At 42.3% G+C, this 12344-nt stretch overlaps 1 protein-coding gene across 2 annotated transcripts in view; it reads left to right on the top strand.

Annotated features, from left to right (window-relative positions):
• PALM2AKAP2 (PALM2 and AKAP2 fusion) overlaps positions 1–12344 on the top strand; it is a 406552-nt gene that overhangs the window by 28974 nt on the left and 365234 nt on the right. The window contains exon 2 of one of the 2 annotated variants that reach the window (XM_045195066.2): positions 5752–5902. The exons of the other annotated variant lie outside the window; for it this stretch is intronic. The gene's annotated coding sequence lies outside the window, so the exon portion shown is untranslated. The remainder of the gene's footprint in view (positions 1–5751; positions 5903–12344) is intronic. 2 annotated transcript variants of the gene reach the window in all.

Below are 12344 nucleotides of genomic sequence, written 5' to 3'. Positions count from 1 at the left end.
AACAATGTTAAAACAAAAACCATTGATACTATCAAATGTCTTAGGTTTAGTAGAATGTTACTTATCTGTTTTCTCTCGCCCTTAGGAATAGACCATATTTTTAAAAATTAGCATGTCAGTGCTCTAAATGGAAACCTAAGTTTTTGAAGCCTCTTGATAGTACTTAAAAATTATCTAATTATCTGTATCTTAAGGATTTTCTCTGCAATTTTGTTAATTTACCTAGTAAACAATTTCCTTATAGGTAATGCTGTGGTAACTTCCAACGGGCCCTTTCTAAATGACCACAAATTACCAAGTATCTTCACTCAAATGAATGTGCTTTTTCTGAACTTGAAGTTAATTACCATTCATTTCACTGCATTAATTATGATAGATTTCCTGACGCCCTCGTGCCTGTGGCCATAGAGACATCACACCGTTATTAGTTATAGTTGGCCTTTGGCATAGTTGGCTTACAGCATATTTGCTGTAAATAGTACATTATATTAAAGATCAAACATGCTCAATTTATGGCTTAAACACAGAAAGTAATGACAACGCAAGGTTCTCAAACCACAGACCACGCATTGTCTCTGCCTCAAAAAACAGAGGTCAGGATTAAATAAAAACATGATAGAAAATATCGTATACCTCTCTCCCTGTCCATCAAAGAGACTAGGTGTATATATAACAACCAGAAAAAACTGGCCTTCACCCTTCAACTTGCATGGGTGCTGCTTTTGCAGGCAGGCAAAGTGCTTTACCCTGCCACGTGCCCTCCCCACCTCTCACCGCTGCCACATTTGTACGTCCACTCAGAGATGCGCAGAGAAGGTAGGCTGGTGCGAATGCATCTTGGTAGAGGGCAGCCATCTGTACTTCCATTCCTTCAATAAACTTTTAATGAATTCTTATGTGCTCAGCTTGGTGCTAAAGGTCAGGGCAGGCAGTGGTGAATATGGTACCTCGCCTTATGGAGTTCAGGTCTACTTGGAGGCAGAACAGCAAGCAAATGATCGTCAGACAGTAAGCAAATGTCTTTTTAAGCAAATGTCTTCTTTTAACAAACAGAAAAGGGAGAAACAATAGTGTGTGTGCATAAAATTTAACACTATATGAGAGTGTTATGTATATACATATGTTATTTCACTACATAAAATTCAAAACTTCTATGTATTAGAAATAGCACAAGCAAAATTGAAAGTCTAAAGATGATAGCTTGAATATGGCACAAATGACAGAAAAATGGTGGGTCACTTAAAATTAATAAAAGAATATCTGAGATTTTCCTGCCTATGTTTTCCTCTAGGACTTTTGTGGTATCATGACTTATATTTAAGTCTTTTATCCAACTTGAATTTATTTTTGTGTATGGTGTAAGTTGGTGATCAAGTTTCATTCTTTTGCATGTAGCTGTCCAGATCTCCCAACACCATTTGTTAAAGAGGCTATTTTTACTCCATTTTATGCTTCTGCCCCCTTTGTCAAATATTAATTGACCACAGAGACTTGGGTTTATTTCCGAGCTCTCTGTTCTGTTCCATTGGTCTATCTGTCTGTTCTTATGCCAGTACCAGGCTGTGTCCTACCCTTTGTGACTGCATGGATGGAGCTGGAGAACTTTATGCTAAGTGAAATAAGCCAGGCGGTGAGGGACAAATACCATATGATCTCACCTTTATGTGGAACCTAATCAACAAAACAAACAAGCAAGCAAAATATAACCAGAGACTTTGAAATTAAGAACAAACTGACAGTAACCAGAGTGGAGGTGGGAGGGGATAAGGGGGGGAAAATTTTCAGGAACAACTACAAAGGACACATGGATAAAATCAATGAGGGGATGGGATCAGGAAAAAAATTAATAAAAGAAAGATAAACAGCTCAGTAGAAAAATGGGCAAAAGACAGGGACAGACAATCCACAAAGAATGAACACATTCAACGATGAGATATCACTTTCACCCATTAAGCTAGCAAAATGTTTTCCGTAGGGCCCCATGAGGCCAGAATGAAGTGGAAAAGACTCCCCCATGCAGGCATTAGCAGTATAAATTGGTACCTCCTTTCCAGTCCCTCTCTGGTGGTCAGTGAGACTGTATTAATCAAAAGCCTGAAACCAGTTTATGCCACTTGACTTTGTAATGTCACTTTTCAAAACTTTATCTTGAGGAAATAATCAGAGATATAAATACAGATTTTTGTACAAGGATGGTTATTGTAGCATTATTTGTAATCATGAAAAATTGCAAACTATCACAAAATTAGATGTTAAACTTTATTTTTAAAATTATAGGTTGGAATATTATTCCACCATTAAAATTCGTATTTCCAAAGAACAAATATGAGAAAACACCTAAGGTATATTAGTAAGTGAAGAAAGCAGGAAAGCACAGTAAAAACTCAAATGGGTTAGTGACATGCACACAGACACACAGGAGGAGTAAGTAAAAAAAGTGAGTAGTTATTTCTGGGTGATGGAATAAGAGTGGTTTTTATTTCCATTTTAGTTTTCCCCCATATTTTCCAATCTCAACTGTGAACAAAGATTGCTTTTATAATACAGTAAAAGATTATGTCAAATGAGAAGGAAGAGACATGAATAGCGCCCAGCTCACTCTGCACCAATCCTGGTATTTATCAGCAAATGTGCTTTAAATGACTGTTCAAACCCCTTAAAGATTCCTGATGTCCTTCTGAATACAACTGTCTCAGAGCCTCTCAACATTCTCTTTGCTCACATTTACATCTTTAGTGTCTCGTTGGAAAGTTTGGGCTATTTCTAAGAACTTACTCCAGAAGTTCTCATCTTCCTCAAATATATATTTAAATTTTTGTTCTGGATGTCACTATCACACCTGCTTTGTTTTTGTTTTTTAGGTACAGGGGGAAGAAAGTCCAGGAAGGCAGGTGTATCATTTTCCTATTTTCTTTGTGTCTGTCTACCCCCTCCCCTTCCTGCATCTCGTTTTCAGTCTGTGCAATTAAAATCAATTTATTTTGTTTTTATTTTCAGACAGAGGGGAAGGGAGGGAGAAAGAGAGGGAGAGAAACATCAATGTGTGGTTGCCTCTTGCTCGCCCCCTACTAGGGTCCTGGTCGGAAACCCAGGCATGTGACCTAGACTGGGAATCGAACCGGAGACCCTTTGATTCATAGGCCGGCACTCAGTCCACTGAGCCACACCAGCCCAGTCTGTGCAATTAAACACATAAAATTATTCTTCCATTGGAAAATCAAAACAAGAACATTGCTGGCAAAAATGTATTAGGTTAACAATGATTGGAATTACAACATACGAAGTCTGGGATATCATATATGGTAGACATGGAAATTCAGGCTGAAATGCAACTTTCTATAGCTGGTGAAGAGGGAATGCTTATAAGATGATTTTGCATTAAGTATTAAATTTTATGAACTAATATAAGATTCGGATATAAGAAGTAGACTTGGAGACAACAGAACAATCTACAGCATTTTATGGCTATAAAATAAACTCTTGGGCATGATAATGAAACTTTTAAAAAATCATTAACAAATTTATTTAGTTGAATTCAGAAAGTCAAATGTAGTCCTGGCTGGTGTGGCTCAGTGGATTGAGTGCCAGCCGGAGAATGCAAGGGTTGGTGGTTTGATTCCCAGTCAGGGCACAGGCCTGGGTCGTGGGCCACATCCCCAGTATGGGGCATGCGAGAGGCAACCCACTGATGTTTCTTTCCCTCTCTTTCTTCCTCCTTTCCACTCTGTCTAAAAATAGAATAAATAAAATCTTGTTTTAAAGAAGGCTAAATGTACATATATTTGTAACTGTTAGCTCGCTTTTGCAATGTGGCAGTACTCCCAGTAAAAATTGTACTCAGCATTATATAACTTACAATAATATTCTTCAGGCTTTACCTGACCGGAGTGGTTTCAGTTTGCTATGTGTCTGTGTTGTAACTAAGGAGAAAAAAATTTTCTTATTATCTAAGTTTTCAGTATAGAAAATCATGGAATATTCTCATTCATTCAAAACATTTGTATTGCATACCCAATATGCTTCAGGCCGTTTTTCTGATAATTCCATTATGTCCTGAAAAGTGTATTTTGTAAAATGGTATTTTGTAATGGTAAAATTTTTAGAACAGTGAACGTGTATGAACTTTTTTCAAAGCAGCATCATTGTTGTATGTCAAAAAAAGTAGGAAGTAGACCAACCCTCTCGTGAATTCTATGACCGAGAATCACTGGGAATAATTTGCTTATTTATTCACATAAGAAATAAAACATTATCTCAAAGAAAAGAAGATGGTGCTGGTGTGAAAGGCTGGTGTGTGGTTATGTTTTGTGGAATAGAAAACTTAGATATATAAATTCAATATCATATATGTTTCAGGCTGGTCGACAGTGAAGGTCTTTCATAGAAGTTGCAGAAGTAAAAATATTCTTTACCTGGGTGATAGGTGGAGAATATTTTAACTAATTCACATATGGAGGACATCAATTTGACTACACAATACTTGGACACCAGAAAATTCATATTCCTTTATTTCCTAATATTACATTAACCTGCCTTGAGGCACTACACTCATATCTGGGGGGAATTCAATCCCAACGTGTTTTGTAGGCACTCTTCACACACTCTGACTGATGGTCATAGAAAAATTGAGGGGTCTTATGTAGTCCAGACTGTAGGGAAGGGCCTGCTTGTCTTCAGTCCACACTAGTCACTTCCGAAAAGCTCCTTGTATGGCGCTTGTGTCTTGGACCTCACTGGGTGGAGTGTCTCCAGCCTTGGGTCAGGAGTGAGGGGACATCTCTGTGAGAACAGGTAGATTCTGTTCTCAGGCACTAGGAGCCTGAGATGGAGCTTAGGGCAGAGGAAGCCAATGCCCAGGGGCTTCAGGGAGAACAGATGCTCTTCCCAGAGAGGAGCTTTAGGGAGGGAATCACCAGGTGGACAGGGAAGCTGGTGCTCAGATGTGGCAGGTTCTAGACCGTGACTGTGAAGTGATGTGGACCCCAGTCAGCAGGGTCTGTGTGCTGTGGCTGCAACGGACAAATTCAGATGGACTACAGAAGTCCTGTGGAGAAAAAGGGACGGCATGGCCGCTCTCTAAGTGAGAGAGAGGGCCCCGACCCCTGCCTGGACAGGCTTTTATTGCTTGTCTGGGCACATTACATTGAGGATGGCCCTCACTTACTATGCACATTTTACAGATAACAAAGGAAAGAATGTTGCAAATTACTTCAAAGAGAAGGATGTTACAGCTCAAGGGGAAAAGTGGCTGAACTGGTTACACTCCATACTTGGGAGGTTTAGCACAGATTTTAGGAAGTAACTTTAGAGATGTGCAGCAAACATTTGCTGCCTCAATCCAGGGTGAGGGAGTTTTAGCAAAAGCAAGTCTCATAGCAGCCTAGGTACAATGCAGGCCTGATTCCCCATGGGAGAACCTATCCATGGGCATGGGTCCTGTGTGTCAGACCTCGCTCCCCACTGGCTTTTCTGAGTGGGGGCCGAGCTACATTCCCCACGCCATGCGGAACAGTTCCCTATAGTGAAGCCCTCAGATTCATGCTTATTCCAAAGTTTCCCACTTTTTAGCCCACAAAGCTGTAGTTAAACCAGCCCGTGGCCCTGAATGACTTCCCTATAAACACTGCTGTGTAAGTGCCTGAAATTCGATGCACCATGACTGAATTCACTCACACAAATATGTCAATTATAGAAATGGCCCAATCAATTTGGGAAGAGTAGCAAAATGTAGTTTTTGGTGCCTCACTGCAGGGAGAAAAACTTTCAGAGAGAGGATATTGCAGATTGAAGATTCTGATAGAAAATGTCTCTGCCCTCGCAAAACTGCAATGCAATGGACATGCCATAAATCATCTTTGGAGAAGCCAACAAAGTCATAGGGTGCTTATTGGGGATCCAGCAGGTAACCCTGGTCACTGTTCCATCATTTGGGCCTTTCACTCATAGGTCTCCTTTCACACTTGTAACAGTCTCCAACCTACCTCTGCCACCGTCTTCCCTCCTCATTTTTGCTTCTCTGACCCAAAGGACCTGAGACAACCTGTAACCATAAAGACCTGGTTCTCCATGTGTTGCCATTCAGCTCACCTTGGCTCTCACCAGTGCTTGGCAGGTCTCTGCAAGGGCTGTCTCACACAGTTTTCTCTCCTTGCCTCCCCTCTCACCAGTCCTACCTGCTGAGAGTCAAGGTAGTAAAATGTGGGAGCACATGGGTATGGACATGAGCAGTTGAGCACTTGCCAGCTGTGGGACCTTTGCCAATTTCTTAACTGCATCCGGAGAATGAAGATGATAATACATAGAACTTAACCTCCAACGTCCGTGAGCCTACACAGTATCTGGAAAGTACCTAGTGTGTGAGGACAGGGCTTTATGAATGTCATCTGTGATGGTGGGTAGTCTCCCTTAAAATGAGGGAACAACCTCATTCCTCCTTTATGTGGAAAACGAAGTGCCCTCTGCATGTTGTCCTTAAGATACTTGGTATTAATTTCTACGTATCACTTGCCATTTCCACTTAATCGCCTTTTCCTCCATGTACCTGCAAACCTGTGTTCTTCTTGTTGTTTATCCCTGAGGTTCCTTGTCCCCACAATTATCCCACCTTCTCTGCCATCTTCCTTGGCCTGAGGCGAACTCTGAGACTCTTGAGCACACTTTTGGAAGTGCCGTCCTCTCGGGTTTCCTTGCACCATCCACTACCCTGCACTTGTGTTCTCCACTTTCTCCTGTGTTGTAGTCTATGGTTCACTTCTTACTATTCACTTGAGAGCTTCCACGGGATGTTGGGTTGGACAGAATGTTGCTAACCGTCCAACATTTTGAGAAGAGCCAGTAACAGTTGGAGCCAGATACTTCTCCATGACTTACCAGCAGGAGGCAGAACTGCCCAGTTCACCAAGGTGCTGTTTGTCCTTTTCCAAATATAACATAACAGTTAGAAGCACACATTTTTGGAGCCAGACTACCTGGGCTTGAATTGGGTTAAATGAGTCCATTATTAAGAACGATGGCAGTATCTTTATAATTCTCATAAGGATTTAACTAAGAATCCTGTTTGATGCAGTCAGTAAGGCAGGTCGATTTTCATCCCAAAGGGTTTCTTGGATCCATCCTTCCAAGTCTGTAGGTATTTCTTTATTTAGTGACTCCTTTGTGCCATCCATTGTCTCATTTATGCCTCATAATAACTTAGTGATACAGATGCTATTGGTCCCCCTTGCACAAATGAGGAAACAAGCTTGTTGGAATGAATACCTTATAGATTCAAACCCAGGCTGACCCCAGTGTCCTTTCCTTTGGATCTTCTGGACCCATTCTCCATGGTCACTGCTGCCACATCTCACCCATCATCCAATGAATGAAAGGCCCCATGCCCCTCCCTTCCTCTATTCTCTTCTTCCTTTAAATCATTGTTGGCATCATTGCCAGAGTTCTTCAAAAAAGTATGGCTGATTCCTTTGAATAAAAGTCTATACCAGTTTCTTCTTGTCTAGATGATCAGACCTCAGAAAGGCAATTACTGCTGACATCTGACACCTCCTTCCTCTCTGGCTGTATTTCTCACTACTTCTAAACAAGCCCATCACATACCACAAGGACCAGCCCTGATTTCTCTGAGTCTGGCTCAACTTACCACAGACAGTGGGGCCCTCTATTAATCTTAATCTGAAGACAGACTAAAGACAAAATATTGAATTCACTCCTCCATCATGAACCCCAAATTCTGTGGCAAGGATGATTTTGGGGACAATAAAATAAGCATCCAGCATCATATGACAAAGTCTATTGGAATGGGATATTCTTGGCAGGAAATCATTTTGGAATGGAAAATGTTTGCTAAATATAAACACTGAAAAGTCATGTATCATCAAGATTTTATTATTAGATTCCAGAGACTTTTATTTAGAAGCTGAAGAACTTGCAAGGCTATACAATTCCTGGAATGGAATTTAGGTTTGTGTTCTGAAATCAATCCGGGCAAGCCTTTTTACACATGCACATTCTTAGAAAGTCTTTGAATGTCTATTCTTACTCACTTATACTGGTGGCAAGAAGTCCAAAAATAAAATCACCATGAGGTTCTGCCTGCTTCCTGCTTCAGTTGCACTGGAAATTCTCCAAGGAAAGATCATATACTTTGTAAGTTCTCCTTTGCTTCTCCCACTGCCAGCACTGGATAGTTGAAGCCTAGACTTGGCAAGGTCTGGGATGGTACAAAGCAGAATGAATCAAGGAGGCTCAGCAGGAATGTGCACAGGACTGGACTGCACCTGCCAAGGATGGACCTGGAAAGCAAGGACCACTGGGGAAAGTTGGCCAGGAGGGACAAGGCCATCCACAGTGGGTACCTGATCCTGTCAAGGGGACATGCAGAGTGGCCCTGCCTGGCTCCTGCCTCACACTACTCCTCTCCCTTCAGTTGTGCTATTGGGCTTCCAAACAGATCCTGACCTTTAGCAAGAGGGATTGAAGGGTCTACAGTCCACATTCTGGTGCACTTATAAAAGGTCCCTTTATTGCTGTGTCTGGCCCTGACTTTGGACCCTGAATATGCTACTCTGAGAGAGTATCTGGTCAAACCCCCTGTAAGGCCCAGCCTAACACCTGGATGACTGACGGCTGCCCCTTCTGTCCCTATGCCCCTCCCACGATGGCCACCACTCCACCCTTGTTGCTATGAGCTTTGAGCTCATTGAGTGTCTCTGCTGGGTGCTGCTTGCTCACTGAGCCACTGTCTGTTGTTAAGGCCACGGCTTTCCATCAGCACAGTCCCTCCTCACAGCCACTTGTCAGGTAGAGCCTCTGCCCAGAGGGCCTGTCTTCCCACCATATGACCCTTTAGGCAACTCTAATTTTAGAACCTGGCTGCATGCTGATTTTGCCAGGCTCTACTCCTCAGAGAGGTTGCAGAGGATGATACCAAGTCATGAGTTAAAGACTCTAATAACCTTGAATAGAAAGAATGGGTCAACATCTTAGGCTGATGGATAGCAGGAATCTGGGAACACACTGAGGAGGCCAGGGTGTCCATTAGTTCATAAGTGCCTTTGTGCTAAATAGAAAAAACACATCCCCTTTGGACAGAACCATTAGGAAAAGCTAGATAGACACACCCTGTTGTGGGTTGAATGGTGGCCCCTTAAAAGATATAGCCAAGTCCTAACCAATAGTACCTGTGAATGTGACCTTATTTGGAATAAGGGTCTTAATAATATAATAGAGTTAAGGATCTGGGAATGAAATCATCCAGAATTTACCAGGTGGGCCCCAAATACAATGACAGCCATTGTTATACAAAACAGCATTGACACAGAGCGAAGTCCATATGATGATGGAGGCAGAGATTGGAGTTATTTAGCTACAAGCCAAAGAAGGCCAAGGACTGTCGGCAGGCACTGGAAGCTTGGGGAGAGGCAAGACGAGATTCTCCCTCAGAGACTCCAGAAGGAACCCACCCTGCTGATGACTTGATTTCAGACTTCCAGCTTCCAGAACAATGAGAGAATAAAGTTCTGTTGTTTTAAGTTACCCAGTTTGCAGTAATTTGTTACACCAGCCCTGGGAAACGAATACACACTCCAGGAAGACCTGGATTCCTGGGCAGAGCACAGGCTGGCTTTGAGCCCATCCCTGCCCTTGAGCCTGTTTTTGCTTTTGTTTGTTTGTTTGTTTTTGTTTTTGAGCATGGCACAGGTGCAGACTGCACCACCATTTACCAAAGCTCTCCTTGAGACTGAAGAAACAGAGCCCCAATCCACACAGAGACTTAAAAGAAGTCAGCATGTGGCAGTGGGAAAAGAATGAATTCTGGAGGCAGATGGAAGCCTGGGATTCCAACACTGTTACAACTTAATAGGACTTTGAGCATCATTTTCTCATCTGCATATGAGGAAATAGCATTTATTGATCACCTGCTGGGAATTATTCCTCTCACTTCACTGGATGGCTGTCAGGATTGCATGACAATGTACAGTGCTTGGTGTCCCATCCTTCCTCAATATATATTTATTTCCTTTTCTCCTCCCTCCTTGGATAACTGGTATCAGTACTGCAGGAGCAAGGAGGCTGCTTGGATCTGCACTACAACTTTGCTCAGCTCAGAAATGCTGGGGTCTCTTGGAATGGAGCCCAGTGGTATCTGCCCTTGGCTCTGTGGGCCTTGCAGGTACAATGAGATGAAAGCACTGGAGAAAGCTGGAGAGAAGAGGGAAGAGATAAAGCAAGAGCTGCAGTTGTACATACTATTGCCCCACCATGGACACAATGTGAAATCTACTCTGCGTATCTATTTTATAGGTACCATTATGTGCATGCATAACTGGCTTAAGGCAATTTCCATGATGAACCCTAGTATTTTAACCACTATTTTGATCTCAGTAGGAATGCAAGTGGGAAATGGGTTCTTTATTCCACTGTGCCCATATTATTTTGGATGTTGTTGTCTTTGCCACGCAAGAGGGAATGACTTCCTTTCCTTTAAAAAAAAATTAAAAAAGAAAAAGAGATGGTGGTGCATTATTCCTGGGTTAGAAGAGGTCAGATTTACATTTTTTTCAGCAAATGGAGTCTGTCTGGCCATCCTGAAGCAGAGGGACATTCCACATCTTTGGAACCTGAACAGAAGAGCTTGTTGAAATACAGTGTTGATATGCACTATCAAGAGGGTTTTGATGGTGTATAAAATCCTTATGAATCATGTATGAGAGAAAGTTTACTGCTGAATCTTCACTGAATAAGTAATAAGACACAGCTTGTTCATTTTTCATTTCATTTGATTATATTTTGTTTTTTTACTGCAGATATTTACATGGATAAAGGGATCCACAGTCTCTATTTTTATAAACCTATTCCAGTGTGACATTGGAGTGTGGTTCGTGTGTCTGAGTCAAAGACCTATGAGGGCCCCAAGGTTGGTCCTGAGTGCCCTGGTTATTGAGGTGCCCAGGTGCCCAGTATTGCAATGAGTCCAGGGACTCAGAGCATTAGGAGAACGTGATGGATGCACCCCGTGCCTCTTTCATAGCTGCCTTATGAAATCAGATGCTTCACCTGTGGTGGGGTAAAGGGGGACTGAGGAGAGAGCTAAGTCTGTTTTGGCTTCCACTCCCAGGTCAATCCCTAAGGAAATCTGAGCATATTCCTGTTGGATTCCTCAGAGTCCTCAGTGAGAGTGAGAGGGTTTCAGGCTATTCAGTAGCTGTGATCTTAGTTTTTCCAGAGCAGGAGGTAGCAAAATCATGGCTCTTTCATCTCTACATATATACTTATTAATGAGGCTATTCCAGCTGAGTGGTGAGTTACTGAGCAACCCCTGTGGCATGTGCCTGTCCTGTGCATGCTTGAGTGTGTGTGTGCACATGTGTGAGCGGTGCACACAAAAAGTAGGCTCTAAAGGACTAGGTTCTGCCTTCTGAACCGACAGATGCATTTACATTAGAACTATGAACTCGTTCATCCAATAAAGCAGGGGTAAGATAAGAATGTCTGTTTTTATGCACCATCTCAGCATCACTGGGAACTTTTAGGCAGAAGTTTGTTGCTTAGAGGGTAGTTAAATAAAGATGCTAAAGGATTAACTGAAACATTATCCATGTGTTATCCCAGTGTTACTGCCAATATCTACCGACAAAAGAGAAGATTAATCTCAGAGCCTTTTGCTAAACAGCACGCTGATGCCCAAGTCACGTCTCAGCATATTCTTTGCAGAAGGCCGTTTTATCTCTATCCAAGGTGGTATTGGTAGACTTATGGAATAAGTTTTTCTGGTCTCCAGAAGCTTGTCAACCTTCCAGTGACATGTTTTTCAAATAATTCGGCAAGTCAGGTCCATCTGGAAATGGTTGTTTTGATGCTTTATGTCTTTCATATGACCCCTAATAAAGCCTACAGAAAGAATATGGTTTGCAGAAAGATTGAAGTGTCCCAAAGTAGTATTTAATGCCCTGCCGACATTCAGACAAGTCAGCACCCTCTTTGGAAGTTTACATGTTAGCACGAGGAGCCGGGGAGGCTTGGCGTTATGGAATGTTTGCCCCAGAGGGGCTTAGAGCTCCGGCACCCACTTCCCATTTGGGGAGATATGCCCTCTGTGGCTTTCCCTCTGGGTGGTCCCCAGCTCCAGTCTCTGCACACTGCGGGGAAGGGATGCTCACCACTAACCCAGGCTGCCTATTTCTACAGCAACGCCACAGTAACACAAGGAAAGTTCTTCTGTTGAGCTGAAATATGCTTATGTGACATTTTGCCCTAGTTCTGCTTCCTAAAGCAACAAAGAATAAATCTCTCTCTCCATGATGACTGTGCGGTCTAGACAAATGCATAGAGATACTGGGTTTGACCCT

The sequence above is a fragment of the Desmodus rotundus genome, chromosome 1 (assembly GCF_022682495.2).
Source record: "Desmodus rotundus isolate HL8 chromosome 1, HLdesRot8A.1, whole genome shotgun sequence".
In the NCBI taxonomy this organism is placed as follows: Eukaryota; Metazoa; Chordata; class Mammalia; order Chiroptera; family Phyllostomidae; genus Desmodus; species Desmodus rotundus.
Note: the sequence above shows the minus strand (reverse complement) of the source record. Positions and strands in the feature narration are given on the sequence as shown.